Source organism: Cibotium barometz, chromosome 63 (genome assembly GCF_041138505.1).
Source record: "Cibotium barometz isolate CiBa-2024 chromosome 63, ASM4113850v1, whole genome shotgun sequence".
In the NCBI taxonomy this organism is placed as follows: Eukaryota; Viridiplantae; Streptophyta; class Polypodiopsida; order Cyatheales; family Cibotiaceae; genus Cibotium; species Cibotium barometz.
Window position 1 is genome coordinate 15,399,683 of NC_141108.1, and position 6,849 is coordinate 15,406,531.

Genomic DNA, 6,849 nt, shown 5'->3' on the forward strand with positions numbered 1-6,849 from the left:
GATGGTGCAATTCCTCAATCTCCCCCCTCCCTATTTCCATGGCCATCCTCAACATTTTCAGTGTCAGTCCTGCGTAGAGCAGATGCAAGTTGGGGTATAACGGATGGGGGAGCTAGGCATGGAGGATAGTATCCCATATGTGGTCCTTGCGTTAATGGTGGGCCAACATGTGCTTCGTAGGGATTTACATGATATCCGTGATACACTTTGCGAGGCAAATAGTGGTTGTACATAGGTGCCATGTGCTAGCTGAAATGTTTCGAGTAAGCTCGTTCCCTTGTTGACGAGAGGTCTCTAGCCCTTGGTGAGCTGGCTCCTAACCTAGGTTTGGAGTAGGCCTATGATCTTGATATGAATCTACCATTACAGTAGTCAGCATGGCTCCCATATTGCTAGAGTAATCTGGATTCTAGTCTAGGGTCTAGCATTGGTGCGTGCCTATGTCCCTGGGATGAGGCTCTTCTGATTGTGTGTTTCCCAGGGTAAAGTTACTTAATCTCGAAGTGAGGCTCCTTTGCAAATGTGTAGGGGATCTTGGGTCTTACTTGAGAATCGGTGGTCTGTCCATGCACTGGGTAGCCAATCCTCCTGCCTCTAGGTCAGGGGGTAGTCAGTCCCGTGCTTGGATGTTCTTCACTTTCACTAGTGCTGCCAAGGACTAACACCTTTTGGCTCCACTCTGTGTTGACCAAAGGATCAGATCTCACAACAAGTGATTGTGTGTTTGATGGGGCTGAGCATCACATACAGAGGGTTGTTTTACACCGATTTCCCTAAGCATAAGTGCATGAATGTGTTTAGTGATAGTACAAGGTCAACCTCATGACAGTGTTTTCTTTGGCTTAGGTATGGCCATACGTTTGTGAAGGTACAGGCGTGGCTTGCTACTATACGTTAAAGTTGATACAATCATGGATCTAAAAGAGAACGGGCGTACACTGGTGAAGGTACGAGCATTCACAAGCTGGAAGGGTATGGTCGTGAATATTCTAAGGAACGGGTGTATGCTTGAAGAAGGTACGGGCCTTCACTTCAAGTTGGTATGGCCGTGGGATATGGAAGAGAACGGGTGTACGCTTGTAGAGGAACTTAGGGGGTGCACTACTAAGAAACTCTATGTATCACGTGCATTCTAAGGAACGGGCGTACGCTTGAAGAAGGTACAGGCGTTCACTTCAAGTTGGTATGGCCGTGGGATATGGAAGAGAACGGATGTACACTTGTAGAGGAACTTAGGGGGTGCACTACTAAGAAACTCTATGTATCACGTGCATTCAAGGGGTATTTAAAAAACCCCTTACTTGTGAATTTTTTATGAATAAAATGACCCCTTTTTCTTTATAGACTTACGATTTTTTTTTTCAAAATCAATTAAGAAAAACCCTTCTATAAATTTATTTCTATAAATTCACCGTAAATTTTTGAATTAAAAAACCCCTTCATTTGAACTCATGTGCTATACTTACATATTTTTAGGTGAACTCACCTTAAAATTTTGAATTAAAAAACCCCTTATTTGAACTCATGCGCTATACTTACATATTTTTAGGTAAACCCCCCGAGTAAAGGAATGGGCATTCACAAGCTGAAGGGAATGGCCATGGATATGACACAGCGGGCATACGTTGGTGTAGGTACGAGCGTGGATTTGGAGAAGGTACGGACGTTCACTTGTAAGGGAATGGACATTCACTAAGGGAAGGTACGGTCGTACATCTATGAAGGTACATGCTTACAAACACTCGTAGGTCTCTTGAATGCACTAGAAGGACGTCTCTTCTGATAACTACCCATTGATATTCCCTTGACAATACAAGTGTACTCCCTTTGTATCCCTTTTTAATGCTCTTTATGCTCCCTTTTTAATGCACTTTATTCCTTTTTAATGCTTACTACTCTCATTTTGTGATGGGTAGATTTGGGAGGATTTTTTCAGAAGAAGCGAACGGTCGTGGCTTAGAAGTGTATGGTCGTACGTTTGAGAAGTGAACGACCGTTCACTTCTTAAAAAAATGGCCGAAACCGAATGGGCCTAGTTTCTCCTCTAGTTTCTTTGTGATTTCAGCCCCTCCTTGATGATTTTTTATGTTTTTCTTTTTGTGGATGGCTTAGGCTAACCCCAAGCTATCCAATGATGGTTAGAATACCTAATTAAAGTTAATGACCTAAGATTAGTTATGAGATTAAGCTACTTATGCTATTTTTTAAGCTAGTTTGAAGAAAAACAAGAAATTAATGGACTCAAGAGCAGGGTTAGGGCACTTACTTGTAGCTTGTGCTTTTGATGTAGCTTCCCAAGCTCCTCATGCTCTAATTTCTTCGTTGAACGCCATTAGATAAAGACAAAAAAGTTCAAACCAAACAAACATGTATATTATAACATACTTCTATCGATGGATTTACATATTATAACATACTTCTATGTATTCCAACTGGGCAAATCAAGACTCTAGAAAGTGATAGGATATGGAGGACCCTAGGCTAAACGCATTCCCTAAAAGTGGTGCCAAATATGTTCACCAAAATTAACATGCTTCCTTGTATAAACCAGAGAGAGGAGAAGAGAAAGAGGGCAATGCAAGGGTCAGTTTGGGAACTAGCATTTAGCCAGTCCCCCTAATAAGGGTTAACTCCTCAATGTGAGGCCGCTAGGGGCTCACTCCACCACCACTTGTGTCACACAAGTGGATCTTTCCACCACAAGCTAAGTGTGGAGCAAAGAGATAAGGAGCTATGGAGAGCTTAACTCCTACTTAATACCTTCATGTGTGCAAGAGTGAAGATGAGAAAGAGAGAGAGCAAGTAGAGGAAGAAGAGGCAAGCAATGAGAACCTCATCTACATGCACACACACATAATCAAGCAAGCAAGCATGGATGCACACAAGCTTACCACCATAGCCACAAGAGAGAGAGAGAGAGAGAGAGAGAGAGAGAGAGAGAGAGAGAGGGAAACTCAATTGTGATAATGGGATTATCCCTTTTCATATTTCATAAGTCACTTATATATAGGAGCTCTCTTTTTACAATGGCCAACTGCCCATTCTATAATTGGGAGACCAAAACTAATTGTACAATGGCCAATTGCCCATTCTACAATTGGGAGACCAAAACTAATTCTTCTAGCTCTATGTACACCTAGGCTTATACTCATGACCAACTTACACAAGTCGTAAGCTCGGTCATCCCATATATCTTTTTCATGAAGCGCTTAGCACAGCTTACATAAAAATGAGTTACATGAAGCATAATCATGCTTGAAAATAATGGTAACTTATGTGGTTAACAGATCAGTAAACAAGGAACAAAGTTTACTCTTCTTATCAAAAAGTTTATGCTTCCTAAGAGTCTCGAAAGCTTTGTGCACATGCTCCCCATGGTCCATAGCATTTTTAGAATATACCAAGATATCATCCAAGAATACCAAGACAAAATCATCCAGGTGCTCTTTAAAGATCTCTGTCACTAACCAATTGTGAAGATAGCAAAGGCATTTGCCAATCCTAATGGCATTACTATAAATTCATAATGTTCATATCAAGTATTAAAGGTAGTCCCAAAATTTTCATGCTTCTTAATCCTAATTTGATAGTACCCAGACTTCTAATCAACCTTAGTAAACATATAGGTACCATACATTCCATCTAAAAGCTCATTCATCTTAGGAATGGGTTACTTATTTTTGTGGTTAATTGATTCAATCCCCAATACATAACCTAGAGTGCACCCCATGGGGATACACTGGGTCAAACAAAGACCTACTCTAAAAATTGCCTCAATTGTTCCTTGAGTTTAATTTCTTCTAGGATGGTCATCTTATATGCCCTCTTTTCAATTAGTTAAGCTCCACATATTAGCTCAATCTCATGATCTACTTCACGAGTTAGAGGCATTTCAATCAAGTTCTTAGGAAATAGATTGGCACATTCACTTAACAACTCATATTCTTCCTTGCCTACAAGATTTAACTTAAAAACATAAATTGCATGATTCTTCTTGAATCCCTTCAATAGATTAGATGTATTTACAAGTTGTAAGGTAGGAGCTCAAGTTACTCCAATTTCTTACACCTTGTTCCCATGAAGATCCACGAAAATTTCTTTGTGGTGGTAATAGATTTTAGGCTCATTTTATGTAAGTCAATCCATTCCAAGAATTCCATTATATACTCCCAAAGGAAAAATTCAAAACTTACACTTGGTCAAGTTTTCATCTAGAGAGAACTTAATCATATTTGTCCCATGGAGTGTGAAAACCATTTTCCCACTTGCATTGGTTTACGTTGCCTTTGGTCAATTACTAATTTATGTAAGCATCTAGGAAAAAATGAATGAATGGCGCTTCCTAAATCAACCAAAAGCTTAAAACTCTTTGCTTGGTGATTTGATAGGGTTTGAATCATGAAAAAATGTTGGTTTTGACCTTGATCCTCAATGGCAATGTGAATCCTACCTCCCTTTTCTTCCTTATGGGTTAACAACTATAATGACTTTAGATGCAACTGAATGGATCGAAAAATTATCTCCGATTTTCTCAATTCAAAGGCAGGCTCATCAATTACTTTACACTACGGCTACACATCTTTGGTATTGAAATCTTGGGGCACTTTGAGATGGAAAAGTGACAAACAAGAAGAGAGTTTAGGTAGGCATGCATTATATGTCCTGACTATTGGGGCATCTATAGCATTTTGTGTTGATTTCACAATTTCGACGGTAATTTCAAACAAAAATGATGTCATCTGGGTCCTCCTTTGGTTTATGAGCCTAGACTCTAATCTTGTGTTCAAATCCGCATTTGGGCTTTGAGTAAACTATAATTGTTTTGGCCATGGTCGAAGTTATCTCTTTAGGGAAGGGACGAAAAAGGATCTCTAGTCAGTTGTCTCCTTTGGAAAGTCTTGGGTGAAATCCTCAGCCATCTTTACCGCTTCTAATATAGACAAGGATTTAGCATTTTTCACCACAGCATATCTAATGGGGGATCCAACTTTCAAAAACATTGATGTGAAGAAGCGTTAGAGCATCCAATGATGGGGCATAATAAGCAAGACCTGCATAGGATTGACAGTATCCTTTAATAGACTTCCCTTCCTAAGATAGCTCCAAGAATTCGTTCATCTTGTCTTTCTGGAATATTGAGAGACAAAATATCTAATGAAGGTCTGGTTTCATGTCTTCCCACACCTAAGTCAATCCTAATTCAGATGATTTGACTTAACATGATTCCTCCAACTATTTTGAGTAACTCTGACTATCTTGAGACAAGCAAGAGCCGTCTTTCTAAGGTCATTATACCCTCTCGTATTAAAATACTAATCCATAGAGTCAATTCAACTCAAAATTGCTTCACCAAGGTTAGTCCTCCTTAGAATGGACCTAGTTGGGACCTATGGAGTGCTTCCTTAACATCATTGTCCAACACTTCCATTACAGTTATAACATTCCTTGATTGATGACAACCACATCTCATTGTTTCTTTCTTTCTGAAAGAAAAAACTCTCTTTCATGTCAAAATTTTCAAGGCAACAAGTAACATTTTTTTTGGAGATAAGAAAATACTTCTTTTATTCCTTCAAAGTTTATTACATTGCTTCATCCAAAATGTCGATACTAGTCTACTATTACAAGCTTTCTATGTCTGTCTATGTACTCGTAGAAGGTAAACAAACTTCTACCAAACGAATCTTGTGATCATTTGCATCACACTAGTGTAGCCACATGAACAAGGGTCGGTAGACTTGACCAAAATAATACTCCGTATAATTGAGGTAATAGACTTGACCAAAATAGTACTCCGTATAATTGAGGTAATAGGTTGCGGCCATTGCTCTATCATTGGCCATACATTGGAATATAAGCTAGATGGTCATATGCTAGAATATAACCTGAATGGCTTATTCATCTTCAATGGAAATCAAGTTCTAGGCCATTCTGCAATTTTATTTATATGTTCTTAGTGGAAAGCGAGTTCCGTTCCATTCTACTTTCTTAGTGGAAGGCGAGCTCGATGCCATTCTAAATTCTTAGTGGGAGATGCCTTCCTGATTCTAAGTGGAAGGCTAAGCCATTCTGCATTTTTATTTTTATATTCTTACTTATAACAAAAGATAAATTTATAAATATGGAAACAAAATAACATCTCTTTATTCCAAGGATTTAAATCATAAAGCAAGGAGTTTTTTTAAAAAACTTTTTAGGAGAAGAAAGGAAGCTTGATCTCCCTACAAGGATAGCTTCCATTCCCATAGAGGAGAAATGGTTTAAAAAAGGCCAATTTGAAAGCTCTTTAACTTGTACAATCATCAGGAGTGTGTGGAAGCTTGGGAAATCCACATTTCAACCAACCCCCTCTTATCCCCATGAGTGAATCCCAAGCCCCCTTCTTCAGAGAGTATAATTTGAACACTTTAAAGTCTAACACAATGGTTTCCAACTGAGAATGCATAAGGTTAGTTCCAGTTATTGAATCAAAATAGGACTTGTCCTACATGTATGCTGCTTTGAAGTATTAGATTGTATTGATAATCATCCCATGTCCCAATCAAAAGAGTTTATTGCTTGACCATACAAGATTCATCGAGGGGTCAAAATGAAGTCATTATCACCTCAAAGAAAATATCTTGTTGACTAAGATGACCCATAAAAGGCCAACTTTCACCTCCCACTAAGTCCCCTCACTATAGCAATACAGAGTCTAGGTGAATTGGTTCTAAAGGTAGAGGCTTCAGAGTTTACTCTTTATGTGGCCTATTAAGAATTGTTATTGGTTCACTCAAGGCCTTTGGCAGGCTTTGAGGCTCTCTTACAGGCTCTATGAAGGGATTTGGAATAGGGTCTAGGATACACTTA